The sequence below is a fragment of the Notolabrus celidotus genome, chromosome 16 (assembly GCF_009762535.1).
Source record: "Notolabrus celidotus isolate fNotCel1 chromosome 16, fNotCel1.pri, whole genome shotgun sequence".
Lineage (NCBI taxonomy): Eukaryota > Metazoa > Chordata > Actinopteri > Labriformes > Labridae > Notolabrus > Notolabrus celidotus.
The window spans coordinates 25,489,452-25,507,110 of NC_048287.1; positions in this window are offsets into that span (position 1 = coordinate 25,489,452).

Genomic DNA, 17,659 nt, shown 5'->3' on the forward strand with positions numbered 1-17,659 from the left:
GACCCTGTGCAGCCTTGTGGCCGGGCAGCAGCAGAAAGGAATGTACAAAACACACAAGACAGAAGAGTGAGAAAATATGAGTCTGACTCACAGCAGGAGCCACAATGTTTTTCTGCCATTTGTAACCTAATGTTCAAAAGTCTGAATCAGGTTTATTGCCCAGTAAGGTTTTGCACTTTAAAAGTATTTGTCTTGGTGTTTTGCTGCAAAAACAATGACCATAGGAGTAGAATGAAAACATTCTTAAACAGCGGTACTCCTGCTGTCATGGAGATTCAATGGATTACAATAAAATAAAAACAATATACTACACAGACAATATGTGTAATGAAAGAGCCACAGTTGTGCAGAAATGTGCAAGAAAATGATAAGTATTGATCTTGCAGTATAAAATCTAGAGACAGTTGTTGTACAAAGGGTCATTTTAAATGGTATTATCTATATTTTCACACCCATGCAGAGATTTGTGGGTATATTCTTTTTCCATATAACCCTGTACATTACTGCCAATGTAACACAGTAGGGACAGATGGGAAAATGACAGATATCCAACCACAGCATCTTTTAGAAATCTAGTTTTGTCTTTCTTATGATGATGATAATGATAATGAATAGTACATTGTCACTTTTACGAATTTTTTGCACAACTATTTTGTTGAATATGATCTTTAATATATTAAAAACCAAGCTATTTTTTTCAGTAATTTAAGTTTAAAAAAAAGGGGGAAAAAAACTCTGAAAAAAGTTTTACATTTACACATGGGAACACATTTTACAGAAGAGGATAAGGGCTACTTAAAGAAATTTAAGAAAAATAATTTTCAAGAAAGACAACTCAAAATTTTCAAGAAAAAACATTGAAAACCACTTGACAGCCTTATCAAATTGTACTTCCTACTTGGACTAAGCCCAGAATAATCACATTATTATAAGCATCCAGATTTTGAAAAGACTGCTGTATATTGGGGCTGTTCAGAAGAAAGCAGGACACTGATCTGGAGGAGGTGATCGCGCTTATCCAACAAGAAATTGCAACCTCCAGCTCTGCAGTCACATACTATTGCTCTATGGGAAGTAGAATAATGTACTGCCTTGTTATGGACTCATGGTGACATCTTGAGTGAACACTGTCTCATTCCTGTACCTGAAACATGAAAGAAAAGACAATATTTAGTTTACGTTACACAACTCATACCAGTCTGATCCTCCCTCATGCTGTTTACTTTTCATCTTCTCGTAAATTCTTAGTATTTCTGACAGAATACTGTTGCTCGCTGCTTGCCAGCTTGCCACAGGTATTTATTTTCTTCTTCTCAGTTTTGAAAGGGAAGGTGTCCAAAAATGTAAGAAAAAATAAATCCCTGACATACATAATATCCTCCAACTGAGCTGGGCGAAGTGGCGGCAAGAACTACGCTTTAACTTCCTGGTTCAAAACATGAAGACTGCAAAGTATTCACGATGTTGCAGTTACACAACTAATAACATCATATGTAGTCTATACAGTCAAATACCTGAAGTGAAGACTGATGAAAGAGGTTTATGGGTATGAGCCCTCTTAATGCCAGGATTGCATGTTACCTATATTCAGTGTAATTGTCTCCAGGTAGGATCATGAGGGTGTCTGGTCTTTGGATCAGTCTCATCCAAGTGAATCCAAGATGATTCATCGAGATCCCATAATGTGCTGTCATCATCACAGCATAAAGGTTGTATTTTATGGGGCGCCGTTTGTTAAGTGATGCACACTGAAAATAGCAGCAACATTTCTCCCCATTTAGCTCCAAAACATCATAAAAATGTAGAGTGAATTTTTAAAAGTCACTTTTTTAATCACATTTAGAGGAATATTTGTGATCTTCTTCACATTTACTTTTCTTGTGAAAAATATAAAATTAAAATCATTGTTAAATCCAAATGCTAAGTATAAATCCAAATGTTAAATCTAAATCTAAATGTTCAACAATAAATCTAAATGTTAAATCTAAATCTAAATGTTCAACAATAAATCTAAATGTTACATTTAAATCTAAATGTTCAACGATAAATCTAAATTTTAAATCTAAATCTAAAAGTTAGATCTAAAAGTTAAATGTTGCTAAATATTAAGCTGATATGCAGCAGTGTGAATTTGCATATCAGCTTAATATTTAGGATTGCAGAGCAACATTTAACATTTATATTTAGATTTAATATTTAGATTTATCATTGAACATTTAGATTTATCGTTAAACATTTATATTTATAGTTAACATTTAACATTTATATTTAATATTTATATTTAACATTTAGATTTAGATTTAACATTTAGATTTAGATTTAACATTAAGATTTATCGTTGAACATTTAGATGTATCGTTGAACATTTATATTTATATTTAACATTTAGATTTATATTGAGCATTTGGATTTAACAAAAATGTAACTTAATATATTTTTCACAACAAAATCAAATATGAAGAAGATCACAAATATTCCTCTAAATGTGATAAAAAAAAAAGTGATTTTTAAAAATTCACTCTACATTGTTATGACGTTTTGGAGCTAAATGTGGAGAATTGTTGCTGTTGTTATTTTCAGTGTGCACAACTTTACAAACGGCACCCCATAGTATTTGGAGGGAGGATTGAGGTCTGTCAGCTTCAGCCTGCCTCCGAATACAACCTGTATGCTGTGATGCACGCTGGGGGATGTGAGCAGAAAGAAGGGGAGCAGATAACTAAACAAGTAAGAACAGGAAAAGTCGAAGAGAGCAAAGTACAGAGGTTGCCAGAGGAGTCCAAAATGTAAAACTTTTCATTTGGGATAACTATGTATTGTCAGTAACTTGAGATCTTTAATACTGAGCTGGATATAATGATCTAATTTCAATGATTTGTGATTTCCTCCTCTAATGTGAACTTTGGTCGAACCAACACAATTATCCCGCTCTGACATCAGTCTCCTCCAGTCATCACATTTCCAAGTCTAAAAACAGCTCCCACAAACATTATGCAGCGTGCTTAATGTTCACCGTCACGCTGCTCAAACATTACAGCAGATTGATTTCCTTCTGCATCGTTAGCTGAATCAGCCACAGATCAGAGCAAACAGACACGGCTCTATAGCTGTGCAGCCTTTTGCAACTGCTCCAAGGCTCCAGTTTGACCAACCGTCAAGAACATGAAGAGTTTCATTAACGTCTGATTGTCACAGTAGTATTTCAATGACCTGAATAGCTCCTTGTATGTGGGCAAAGGCTTTGCTTTATTTGGCCTTCAACTTGGCAGTGATATAAGTGATCCACGGTCACTGAAAAACAGGGCCATAAAGGTCTGCATCAGACTGAGATTGTGCTACACACGTAAACGCTCCCTGTTAACGTGAATAACTCTTAACTGGGCGCCAAGGCCATCTTTTAAAATCCAGAGTTCAATGTTCACTCTGTGTTTTATCCCTCTCACTTGTTCATTCATTGTACGCTGCCCGGGCACACCTTCCCCTGTGAGTAATTTGCCTCTGGATCGGTCTTATATTCTGCTGCAGAGCCAACTGTTCATCATTCTGTCACCAGCTACTGCAGGATAATTCTTCAGTGTCAGGAGCAGTTTTAAAATTCAGACAACACACAGGTCCCTGCATACAGCAGAGCTTTATTAGTGAGAGCAGGAGAGGTGAAAAATACATACTTTACTTTTTAAATGTTGAGGACATTAAGGTCAGACTTGAGATATTGACACAGCATAGGCTCAGGCCACGCTCCCAATCATCCACTTCACTGACCAGTAAGTCACTCAGTCCACAGCAGCAGTGAACTTCTCCACTCAAAGTCAGTTTACAGAGAGGAGGAAATGGAGAAAGACATTTTGGTGTGATGTAGGAACCCATCAGTCATGGAACCATGCATTACATACCCCATAGATACTGTAGAAAGACACATGGAAACTATTGATAAATGAATCACTTATAACTATGCCTAACCAGTTGAAGTACCTTGGCCTAAAACAGGGGTTCCCAAAGTGGGGGTTGGGACCCACAGGGGAGTCGCAAGACACTGGTGGGGGGTCACGAAATGTCTGTTCGTGTTTTTAAGTAATCTATCCAGTTATCCTATTATATAAATGCTAGATGACTCCTAAGGTTAGCGTTAGAGTAATGGTTAGTTAACAGTTAACTAACAGAATTATAAAAGGTAATTCTCAGCAGTACAAGAAACACAACTACATGTGCATGTCGGTAGGCTAATTTTCCACAGACCAGCTAAATTAAGTATGAAGCTACACTACCAGTCAAAAGTTTGGAAACAGCTTCTCATTCAAGGGTTTGTATTTATTTTAATTATTGTAAACACTGTAGATTAATACCAAAGACATCAAAACTATGAAAGAACACATATGGAATTATTTAATGAACAAAAAATTGTTAAACAAATCAGAATATGTTTTATATTTTAGATTCTGTAAAGTAGCCCCCTTTTTTCTTCATGACAGCTTTGCACACTCTTGGTATTCTCTCAGTCTGCTTCATGAAGTGGTCTCCTGGAATGGTTTCTAATTAACATGAGCCTTGTCAAGAGTTCATTTGTAGAATGACTTGCCTTCTTAATGTGTTTGAGACCATCAGTTGTGTTGTTCAGAGGTAGGGTTAGTACACAATGGATAGCCCTATTTGATTACTGTTGTAATCCAGATTATGGCAAAACCAGATTATTTCATAGTTTTGATGTCTCCAGTATTAATCTACAATGTTGAAAATAATTAAAATAAATAAAAAACATTGAATGAGAAGGTGTGTCCAAACTTTTGACTGGTAGTGTACATTTAATCATTTCTAGGGACCGTTGGGGTCGCGAGTCTTTGGGACCTATATTTTGGGGGTCATGGGCTGAAAAGTTTGGGAACCCCTGGCCTAAAATATCTAACAAGGGAACAGAAAAATTAATTTATTAGTCGTCAGGTGTCCTTAAAGAAGGCCTAATGGATGAACAGATGAAATGGTTAGTTACGTTACGGATAAAGTCAGATACAAGTAGTGGACAAGAGCTAACAGTTAGTTATATTATAGTATAATCTAAAACAGTTGGTTGACACATAAGCAGTAGGCTAGGCTTGCAGTATGAATTCAAACCTGACCAAAGAGTTGTGAGCTGTATCCAGTTAAACCTGATGGCTAGGGCATATAAAGGTAGTCCAATCTGTAAGGAGCAAAAGGTGTTTGTCTATCAGAGAAGGTTGGGAACCAGTGGTCCAGGATTCAGAGAGCAGGCTGTGATTTGTGGGTGATGATGCCTGATAAGGTGTTGACACTCACATTTCAGCAGCGAGATGATCCTCCGCCTGGTTGGAAGCATGATAAGACCTCCGGTTGGCAAGGTGACAGACAGAGCGTATTGACTCCCTCTGCTCCCTGTCTGATTGGAGAGTGTGTGTTTGTGTGTGTGTGGCCCCGTGAGTGTATGTATTTGCTGTACGAGGTGTGTGTTGCAGGGATGTGAGAGCACATGCAGCTTTAATCATGCCAGTAATCCCAGGGAGCTTTAAAGCTGCTGCATTGTGGGAGTGAAATGAGACACTTGAAGCCAGGAGTGAGATGATGAGGGTGTTTTCCTGGGTGTTTGTGTGTAACTGCGAGTCGTCAGTTTGTAATTTTAAAGAAAGGCTGCAACCATTATCTGACAGTCTGTTTAGTCTATTGTTATGATCCCAGGTCAGGCAGAGTAACTTTATCATGTGAATTTTAAATTAAAAGACATGTTTTCTTATGAATAATAATAGTTTTTTTGTTCTGCTATATCATACATTTTTAAGTCTTGGCGTTATTGGCTTTGCTTTGGTCTTAAGGAAAACCTACCTTTCTATTTATGTAGATGATTAATTACAACATGTCTTACTTTTGGCTGGCTATGAAACAGACTGGATTTAATATTGATGTCTGTGTATGACCAAGGAAAACAAAAAGGACCATTAACGAGAAAGGCAATTATTTTCATAGTCATTTATAATGTGTGATACCACTGGCTGGGTTTGTAGGTGTCAGACAAAGTGACGCCTACCCCTGCCTTCAAATGTTTCATGGCAAAGATACTCAATGAGTGATGTATTCGACTATTCAAAGGGAGAGTGATGATATTTGTTGTTAAGAAACGCTAATTACACATACGAGACTAAATCTGCAACAACGAATCTGTCCACAGGGGGCGCCAAAATTGACCCTAACCAAGAGTTCCTCACAGGAGCTTTAATTAAGAAGACTCATGGTCTCTGTTAGAGCCGTATTTGTATCGATGTGGCTGTGGAATGTTTGATATTTTTGTTGCAGTTACTTGTGTACACACTAGGTGGCGGGTGTTGTCAAGTATGGTGTAGAAGGCATAAAGAGAAGAAGACCCAATTAGTGTCAGGTGAGCTGCCAACCGGGTTAGCAAACAGTTTTTGACCGTCGTCGTCATCGTCTTCGTGTTTACAATATCCTGTTAATTATTCTGCAAGTTATGTTGGATGTAAGTGCAGATTGATCGGCAGAGCATAATTGTGTAATGATGTAAATAAACCCATTTGATGTCAATGCACGGAGTTTGGACCAGAGCGTCATTCATTCATCCCGCTAAAGAGGACACGCGTCAACTCAGTGAGTCCCGGACTGGTGAAAGCAAGTCACTACAGTCTCCATACGCAAGTGTACCAGCCAGAGATAAATACTGTTTGTGTGTTTAACAGAAAAAAGTTAATTTTGCATACTGGATACAAAACAATACAAAAGCTAGAAATGCTAATTTTTGAAAAGCTGTGATTTGTCTATATTTGCTGATGGTCTGATCATTTCAGTTGTAATTTATAGCTGTGTTTCAAACATGTTTCAGTGATGTCACCCTTGGTTTCTGATGAGTCGCTTTGAAGCCCATGGATGGCAGTCACTGTATTAGAAATGCTGACTCAGACTAACTTTCAATGAATCTGGAAACAGGCAAAAAGGTGGAGCTGAGGTGATCTTTTAGCCTCTTTGCAAACAGCTACAACCTGCCCACAACTACCACCTACAACTTGTCAAACCAATACTGTGTTTGCCAGAATAACTCTTCGCCTTATGATAACCAAATGAGTTAAAAATTGTTTTTGCCCCTTTTTGAAGTTTTTTTTTTTTTTATGTAATTTTTATTTACAAATAAAGAGATTAGCTACTGAAACCATAACTGTTCTTTGCACCAGGCTGTAAGCATGTTTGTTTAAATTGTCAGTTTAACATTGGGCTTTATGGGGGTTGTTTTGCTCTTTAATCCAGCCTCACATGGACTCTGCAGTTTTTTGCACTTTTGAATCAGCTTCAGTTTTCAGCTGAAGAGGTTGCTGCTGTTTTTTCTGATGATTCTGAATCATTCCTTTCTAAAAAGAAGCAAACCTCCATGACACTTTCTATCAACACATCCTGACATTATCCTACTCGTAATTTCATGTGCTGACAAGTCCGTCCAGCCTGATCACATCGAATTTCATCCACACTTTGTGATTCTCCTCTATCTACTCAATCCTGCGCTCTTTTATTTTCACTTTATTCAAATGTGAGCAGGAGATTTATCTGCCGTCGTGATGGATCCAGCACATTTGGACTGGCCACTTTCTGCAGAGAGCTGCAGTCCAGAGCTCTGAAACAAAGCATGCAGAGAAAAACATTGTGGTTTTGGCTTTGCTCTGCTGGTTATTTATGGAGAGGATCCATCCATCCTTTTGTGCTCTGCGGGCAGGGGCGATGCGGGTGGGAATTCTGGGAAGTGAAGGATATAAACGAGGCAACGACCCCCTCCAACATGTTGGTGGACGATGAGGACCGCTGGTGCCTCTGGCTTTCGAAACACGGTGCTCCAGAGTGCACTCAAGCACACACACACATGGTTAAATATGCACGCTCAAAAAAACAAACAGTAGTTTAACAGGGATTCCTGACCTTTGTCTCCCCCTCCGGTCCTCTTCCTCACCTTTTTGTTGCAGACTCTGCCAAATGACCTACTTCTAGCTGTTTCTTCTGTACTGTACACATTAACCTTTCCTTCTTCTTCCTGCTTTATTTAACCAGAGCTTCTCAGATTCACTCTGGCTTCGGTTCCTTGTTTTCATACCTGCATGTAAATGTTTTCATAGCTTAATCCTACCAGAACACAATTGGGACGAAACACAATCATACCGCAGGAGTCGAGCAAATATGTGAACATGCAGGAAGGAAAATCAGTGATACAATGCAAGTGATCCGTGCTGGGGTCTTTGTGTGTGTGTGTGTGTGTGTGTGTGTGTGTGTGTGTCTCTGGTATGGCTAGCGGTGTATTGGAAACAGGGTTCTGGTTTCCTGCATACCCCGCTGACCGAGATGAATGGGTGTAGTGTGGGTAGTTTCTTAATGAACTCATAGCAGGGTGTAGTCTGGGCCGGTGGGTTGCTCAACACCAAGTCTGGAGAGAAAAAACACTACAAATCTAATTGTGGCTCCATGGGAGCGCACTCCGACTGCTCTGATTGCTCTCTGGTTGTCGTTGTCAGGACACGGAGCTCTGCCCGGGATCTGCGGCTGAAAGGCAAAGCCAGTGTGTTGGTTTGGCTTATATGTGGATTTGGTGCCGGCTGTGGGCGGAGCAGACAGGATGGGAAACGGTGAACTGAGGGACATCTCTGATATTTGGGATGCTATGTGTGTTCACTGTGGAAAGGAAACAAACAGATTATTCCAATAAGCTGTAGAGAGGCTTTCAAAGCATGATTGGCACCACTCTGCAGAGCATGCAAATTATCTATCTGGTAACGCTTCTGCAAGTATGGCTAGACTAATACAAGTGCAGGAATGATATCAAAGTTCAGTGCCTTTATTAAGCAGCTAGTGAAAACAATGATAATACACTCCCTTCAAGTTCAAGGTTTCTTTATTGTCCCCCCGGGGGCAATTTGTCTTTCAGTCAGCGGTGACACAAACAAAACAGTACAACAAGTCACACCGACATCAAAACATTCAAAACGGTAACAACAGTAACAACATGGAAACAACAGTTATGTGGCATCGTTAAGCAGGCTAGCTGCTATCGGTACAAAAGAGTTTCTTTTCCTATTTGTCCTGCTTTTCGGCATCGCGAATCTGTGGCCTGAGGGAAGCCAGCGAAAATCAAGAAAAAGAGGATGGCACGGGTCAGCCACAATGGACCAGGCCTTGCTGAGGGTCCTGGCTCGGTGAAGGCTTGACATGTCAGGCAGGGGTGTGCCCGCAACCCTGCTGCATATCTTAACTATAGCATGCAGTCTATTTTTATTTTTTAGACTTGTTGACCCATACCAGGACACCGTTGAAAAGGTTAAAAGCGATTCAATAAAAAAAGTGTGTGTTTTGCTACAACTTGATCGAGGCAGATGTCTGTCTAACATGAGTCTGGTCCTGCTCGAGGTTTCTGCCTGTTAAAGGAAGTTTGTCCTTGTCGCTGTAACTTGCTAAATGCTGCAAAGTGCTCTGCTCATGGTGGATTAATATGAGATCAGACTGAGTCCTGTCTGTAAGATGGGAATGGATCTCATCCTGTCTTGATGTTGGGTCTTTGTTAATAATAGAACATAGAGTGGTCTAGACCTGCTCTATTTGTGAAGTGTCTTCAGATGCAATTGTTGTGATTTGCCACTATATAAATAAAGGTTGATTGATTGATTGCTTGATACAGAAGAGGGCATCCCAGCCTACAAATGTGTCTAACAATTAAAAAGCACGAAGTTGCATTCCTCTGTTTAAAATGACTAATTATGAAATATGGTCGTCTGTTTTGGACCTCAAATCCGACACCGGAAAATTTGGACAGGGACAAGAAACATCCTACCTTTTAGCTCTTTTAAGATTCACCGATTGGTGATGTCATGAACTACTCAAAACTCGGTTCCCTGACTTTTTCAGCCCGCAGTCTGCACCACATGTTAGCCTCACAATTTGAGACTTTGCTTCTTGTATTTAGTTTACTTCCAAGATTTTGACTCAATATTTGTTTGTAAAATATATAAAAAAGCGTAATACTCCTTTAAAGGTTCTCTTGATTTGGTGTTTTGAGTTTCTGATCCCTGTGCTCTAAGTTAGCTTTAGCCCTAATCTACCCCTAGCTACTAGAAAATAACCACATTGTGACTTGAAATTGACTCTATGACTTCTGTGAGCACTCACTCACTTAAGCAGGTTAGTTTGAAAGTCACTCAGCTGACTAACCTGATAAAGTTGAACCGGGACTACAGTGAGATGGATATCCTGCATCTGAGGAAGAGTTTCATGTTTGTTCCCTCTCTGACCCCTCTTTTGTTTTTGGTCGAAATCTGTTTTTCTGCGACTGTCTGCCACGAAAACATTCATCTACAAGCCACCAGCGTATTAGCTAGCATACGAAACAGATGTTTACAACAAGGCAGTGATTGTTAGCACACAATAATCAATCTGATGTTCCATTGAGGAAACCTCAGCATCAACAACTGCGCAGACACAAAACCTTTTCAAGGCGGCTGAGTTTTATATTTAGAAAACCAGTCAGCTGAAGACCCACAGTAAGTTAACCATCACCTGTAAGTCCCCCACTCTGTGTTTTTCTATTTCAGAACATATATTCACAAAGAGAGCCAAACTTGTGGTTAGCAGTTTGATCCAGTTTCTCTGCTCTCAGCCATCCGGAGTGGTTTCCTCTTAGTGTTATGTCCCCTGTGCAGTCAGAGTCAGTCTGAATGAAGGCAGCCACACATACTGAAGTTATATGTTAGCCTTCAGACTGAATATGTAGTTTCTGCAAAGTATTGTAATAATCCTGCTCTGCAAAACCCCTTTGTCATTTCCTGGTTTTACTTCCTGATATGTTTGATTTGGCTGAAGGAAAACCAACTCTGTGAAAGTGTTTATGGCTTCTGATATTAGGTTTAAGGAAAATATCAGGTGTGCTGAGTGAGCAAGTTATCATACTGTAGAAAGAAGGTGAAGCATGCTAACATGGAGCTAATAATGGTTCTACAGATGCTAAGAAGTATGAGTGGGACAAAATATCGATATATCATTGTGATAAAATGTAATACAATTACCGATGCGCACTATAAATAGCTTTCCCTTACAATGTGACTCACCATGTTAGTACTTCATGATTCCATGCAGTAGCATTAATGACATGAGGGTAACATGTACAATAGTTGATTAGCTGAAGAAAAAGCATCCGACAGCTGCAGAATCCCAGAAGAAGACAGCGGGATGTCAGACAGGTGAGAAGATCAGGGTCTAGACCGTACTCTATGTTCTATTATTAACAAAGACCCAACATCAAGACAGGATAAGATCCAGCCCCATCTAACAGACAGGACTCAGTCTGATCTCATCTTAATCAACCATGAGCAGAGCACTTTGCAGCATTTAGCAAGTTACAGCAGCAAGGATAAACTTCCTTTAAAAGGCAGAAACCTCGAGCAGAACCAGATTCATGTTAGACACACATCTGTGGGTTGGAAAGAGGAATAGATGGAGATGAAGAGAGAAATGTTTTACTACAGTAGCAATGGAAGCTGACCGAAAAAGACCCAGCTAGTTATTGACATTGTGGCGACTAGGACTATGGGCTATAGTTCTTTAAATTGAATTTACAGACTAAAATCATGAACATAGTTTCATCTCAGTGAAACCAAACCTAAGTGGTGAATAAATACATCACTCCTGCTCTTTGCCTTTTTAGGGGAATTTTGTATTCTCCAGGTAATCAGATATCCTGATGTATCATTGCATGACGGTTTTGCAATATATCTGATTATTGGGTTATTGCTGTATCGTGATATAAGCACCATCGTCGGCCTGGTATCAGGTTGTTATCAGGTATCAGGTATCAGTTTTCATACTGATACTTGATACTTGTCGTCAGTGATTACCACCCCTATTGAAAAGTGACTCTTGATTTAATATCTTTTCCCTAATGGGGCATTCACACCAACGCATACAAATTAATTTGCCTGAGTGAATTACATGTAAAGTCAGTGTAAAAACATGAATAGACGCGATTTCTGGTTGGGCGGTGCCCTAAACCTAACCCCCTAACCTTAACCCTAACCCTTACCCTAAACCCTAACCTTTACCCTAACCCCTTACCCTAACCCTCTAACCAAAACCCCTAACCCCCTAAGCCTAACCCCTAAGCCTAACCCCTAACCCTAACCCGAACCCCAACCCCCTAACCCTAACCCCCTAACCCTAACCCCCTAACCCTAACCCCTTACCCTAACCCTCTAACCCTAACCCTAAACCCTAACCCTTACCCTAACCCTAACCCAAACCCCCTAACCCTAACCCCTTACCCTAACCCTCTAACCATAACCCCTAACCCCCTAACCCTAACCCCCTAACCCTAACCCTAAACCCTAACCCTTACCCTAACCCTAACCCCTTACCCTTACCCTAACCCCTTACCCTAACCCTCTAACCAAAACCCCTAACCCCCTAAGCCTAACCCCCTAACCCTAACCCCTAACCCCAACCCCAACCCCCTAACCCTAACCCCCTAACCCCTTACCCTAACCCTCTAACCCTAACCCTAAACCCTAACCCTTACCCTAAACCTAACCCTAACCCTAACCCTAACCCCAACCCCAACCCCAACCCCCTAACCCTAACCCCCTAACCCCTTACCCTAACCCTCTAACCCTAACCCTAAACCCTAACCCTTAACCTAAACCTAAACCTAACCCTAACCCTAACCCCAACCCCAACCCCCTAACCCTAACCCCTTACCCTAACCCCTTACCCTAACCCTCCAACCATAACCCCTAACCCCCTAACCCTAACCCCCTAACCCTAACCCCCTAACCCTAACCCCTAACCCGAACCCCAACCCCCTAACCCTATCCCCCTAACCCTAACCCCTTACCCTAACCCTCTAACCATAACCCCTAACCCCCTAACCCTAACCCTAACCCCTAACCCTAACCCTAACCCTCTAACCCTAACCCCTAACCCCAACCCCCTAACCCTAACCACCTAACCCTAACCCCCTAACCCTAATGACAATAATCTGGTGTGGTACTTGAAGGAACCCCCCCTTGCCAAAATTTGTTCTTTTGGCACTCGCTATCACACGGTTTTGACACGCATATTGAGTGAGATATTTGCGCAAATTAAGCTATTAAACAAAAAACATTCTTGTCTTCTTTTTCGTGCCAATAACGCAATCGTTTGCTCTTGGTGTGATCGTGTCATAACATTCACTTGTCTTTGAACATTTATGAAAAATAAAGCCACTAAGTTGATCACTATTTTCCTGACTTGCCAGATTGTTCCAAAATAGACGCCACAAGCATTTTTTGCACATTTTTCTGTCATTACCAAATGTACAAGACTGATCAATAAGTCACCACAATCATTTTCCTCTTCCTTGCTTTCCAAACCATTTCCTTCCAGAACATTTGCACGCCATATTTCTTCTCCCCCACGAGGAAGAAACATTTCCAGTAGGTTTTTACCACCTCAGTTTGATGCTGCATTCAGATTTCCAAACAACAGATGCTGAAAAAGAAACGACAAAAAAACCTTCATGGCAGATGAAAAATCCATTCAGTGAAAGAATGCACACAGGGCTCACTGCCTGACTTAACCAGCCATTTGTTTTTGCTATCGAGTTCATGTGGGCGCAGGAACTTGAACTGATGTTTATATTTGTATTCTCTGGCTCTGGAGAGCACCTCTGTGTTTGAATGTGGGTGAAAACTGTGCCTCACTGTAAATCATTTCATATCCCGAGTCATGGAGCAAACAAAGGAAGCCTGAGCCAGAGACGTGATGTGTTGTGATCCCGGGGAAAGGCTGTTTTTGTTGTGTTATTCTTGCATGAAATACGGCATTTGGAAATTTAAATCATGAGCCATTTGGACAATGTTTTACAATCCAAACCTCCATAGCTCAACTACAATAAAATACACCAAAATGGAGTCTTTTAGTGATGAAAAAAGCCATAAAGAGACACAGAGGAACAATGTAAACAGCCAACCTTTGTCTCTGAGGAAACATGTCTGGTTTTACCACTAAAAAGTGCAGCACAGATTTCCCTACTTAGATGAAAATATGGATTCCTCATCCACCGCTACCTGGGGCTAAACCAATTCCACTGGAGCCGGTCCCCGAGCAGACGGCTGGAATGAAAACAGGGCAGGGTACCAGCTCGGCCGGTCGCTGCGGGGTATCCAGCTCCAGTCCTGACCTGATATAACCTGCCTGTGTGAGGCTCCCCCAGGGCTCAGATGCTGCTGAATGGAGCCCACATCCCGACTTCACCCACTTACAGAGTCCACATCTCAGCTCGTTAGACGCACAAACTGTGTGGAGGCCGCGCTCCGCTCAGAGCAAGGGGGAAGGATGTTTGTTTGTGAGCGCAAAGAGACCTGAGGGCTCGCTAACAAAATCTCCAGAGGACGGTTGTTTGGACTTCAAAGACTACAGTCTGCGGTCTATATTTACTGTATGTGGGTTCATTGGATTGTACTGTTTGAACGTTTCTGTAAAGAGGCTGAACTGTAGATTTCTAATAATAAACCTTTTTAATTAGTGGAGACAAACCTCAGGTTCTCTATCAGACAGGAACATTCAGCTGTGAATACTTTACACCATATGTTTCATTATCAATATGCACAGGTTTAGTTTGAAACCGTTCAATCATAATCGCTCATTAAATCTTATAAAGGTGGAATGTGATACTGGCTTCAGTGCACAAAAGTTTTATAGAACTTCACCTTGTTTCTCTTCTCTTTTAATAGATTCTGCATAAAAATACAGAAACTCAAGACAAGGGGAACAGTTGTGGGAACGCAAGTGCTACATTTTCTGTTTGGAGAATGATTTAAGCCTCATTTAAACTGTAAAAAACACCTGCTGTCTGCTAGATATCAAATCTGAACATATTTGCTTCTTAACTTGTCAACAGAAGCAGCACACTAACTCAGTTGAGGCAGATGGCTGTCTATCATTAGTCTGGTTTTGCTGGAGGTTTCTGCCTGTTAAAGGAAGTTTGTCCTTGCCGCTGTAACTTGCTAAATACTGCAAAGTGCTCTGCTCATGGTGGGTTAAGATGAGATCAGACTGAGTCCTGTATGTAAGAGGTGACTGGATCTTATCCTGTCTTGATGTTGGGTCTTTGTTAATGATATACCACAGAGTATGGTCTAGACCTGCTCTGTTTGTAAAGAGTCTTGAGATAACATTTGTTGTGATTTAGCGCCATATGAATAAAGATTGATTGATTAATTGATATTACAGATACTACGGTAATGGTCATTTCTACGGTCGAGGTAGATGTCTGTCTAACATGAGTCTGGTTCTGCTCGAGGTTTCTTCCTGTTAAAAGAAGTTTGTTTTAAGTGTGCTATATAAATAAAGTTGACATGACATTGTTATCTTTGGTATGAATCAAGGAACGAAGACCTGAAGTCTGAATTGTCTTTATATATCTTTTTAAATTGTATTGTTTGTACGACCAAGTGCCTTATATCATGTACCTTTACAGCTACATACACAACAAACTGTGATCACTGGAAAACTCGTAATCTTAATATCTTCGAAATTGCCGCGTTCTGAAAAAATTCACCCCCGTACAGTGTGTGCCGATCGAGAAATGAGCTATCCAGACTACACTCGTAGTCACCAGACTGTAAACATGTTTATTTCAGCTGTAAAGATCGGCTTTTTGGAATAGGTGTGTATGTGGTTTCCGGTACTTCTGGAGCCAGCCTCAAGTGGACACTCGGGGAACTGCAGTTTTTAAAACTTCCGCATTGGCTTCACATCTTGCGGCCAGAGATTGCTGCTGGGTTCAGTGTGAATCAAGGTACGAAGACCTGAAACGATGAAGGTTTGTACTTTATTTACTTACATGGAAGCATCACATGTTACGACTTCCTGCCTTATATTGTGTGGGTCCACGGCTACATACTCTACATACAAACTGTTATCACTGTGTTCTCACACAGGTGCCATTGTAAAGAGATGATCAATGCTTTGACTTTACCTGTCAGTGGTCTTAATGTTATGACAGTGAAAGCAGTATCACTGTTTGTTTTAAAAGATTAGATCTAATTGGACAACTTGAGTGAGAGAGATGGGAAACATGGGATGAGAGAAGGGGATAACAGGCACCAAATCACGTCGATAGCTTCTGAACTTGGGGCGTCTAAATCAGCTCTTCCTCTCTTCCTCTGCAGACTTCTCAAAATGATCTCCATATCTTTATTTAATCACCATGATTATTTCTTTTAGTATTCTGGAGACCTTCCTCTCTACGTACCGTAACATCAGGCAGAGGTCTTAAACCCAGCGTGCTCTGGCTTGATTGGTGTCGGCTGCTTTATTCACGCTCCACAATCACCGGTTCATTCTTCAGCTGCTCGGCTTCCAGCTGATTGGTAACTTCTAATCATGTTCAATCACGCTCTTTTGTAGACGCAGAGCTATTTCACGGAAATCAAACTGTAAAATGGCTTACTAGTTTTTCTGATCACATTTTTCCCCTTGTGAAAAAAACAGGGGGGTTATTTCAATTCTCTGGTGTTAACAGCACCTTTCTACATTTACTTCATGAGCCAGTGTTGTTGTTTGGACTAGCCAGCGGACAAAGCCCATGTTGTGTTTATTTTCTTGGTCTGCCGGGCACTTTAGAACAATAGACAGTTTATCAGCTGAATTTCCGAGTCTTCATATTATGCAATTGTGCAGCTGGATGTGTGCCGAGCGCGGCCGCAAATGGCCTCGTCCTGTTATAATAACAAGCTGGGTGAACCATTCTCTCGCTCCTCGCTGCCACCTCGTCTGTTTCCAGCCTGCAGGGGCGTTTACTGTATATCACTGTCACACTGAGGCTGGATCTGTCCGTCACTTGGGATACAACATTCCCATTATGAAGTGACCTGATTTTGTTCAGAGCTATGAATATGATTTAAGCTTTCAGACCGCAGGCTTTTTGTCCAATCTAAACCATAATCCATTCAGGGCGGAACAACAATACGAAAGCCTTTATTTTGAGCTTTTATTTTCTGCTTCTCTATCAGCCTGTGTATCTCCTCTTTCTCCTGGGTTTTGTGTGAGTTGAAGGCTGTCGTATTTCACCCTGACAGCTCTGTAGAGGTATTTGTACTGTAATGGCACCACGCCCTGCAGTAAACTCAACCCCTCACAACAAAGAGCTCCGTTTAGGGATTATACTGTACAGGATGTAGTCGACTCCAAACAGAAGGTTTAGTCTTTCACTCTCCTTGTTTGTTTGCTGTACTACGTCTTCAGTGAATGAACAGGAGGGCAACTTGAGCTCTTTTATTACGCTGCTCCACAAACATGGCTGAATCTTGCAGGTCCCATGAATGTCTGAGGGTGGAGGGGAGGTCATTTGCAAGGATTGTAAAGTTTAGATGTTGTCTGCAGAGGCATGAGATAGTTAACTAAAGTCCAAACTGAACTTTTCTTCACATGTTGAATATTCTTTGGACTTTGTACTAGATCATTTCTGGTGCTCTCTACAATTGGTTGTTACTCAGCCTCAATATAATCACGGAAAAAGTCTGCCTTTAGTGTGAGTTTGAATCGCAAGATCTCTGTCTGTGATTGGCTGAAGAAGTCACGTGACTGGTTGTGTTTCTCATTTACTCAACAAAGCAGGAATCCTGAGGTTAGCTGGATCTGTAGGAGG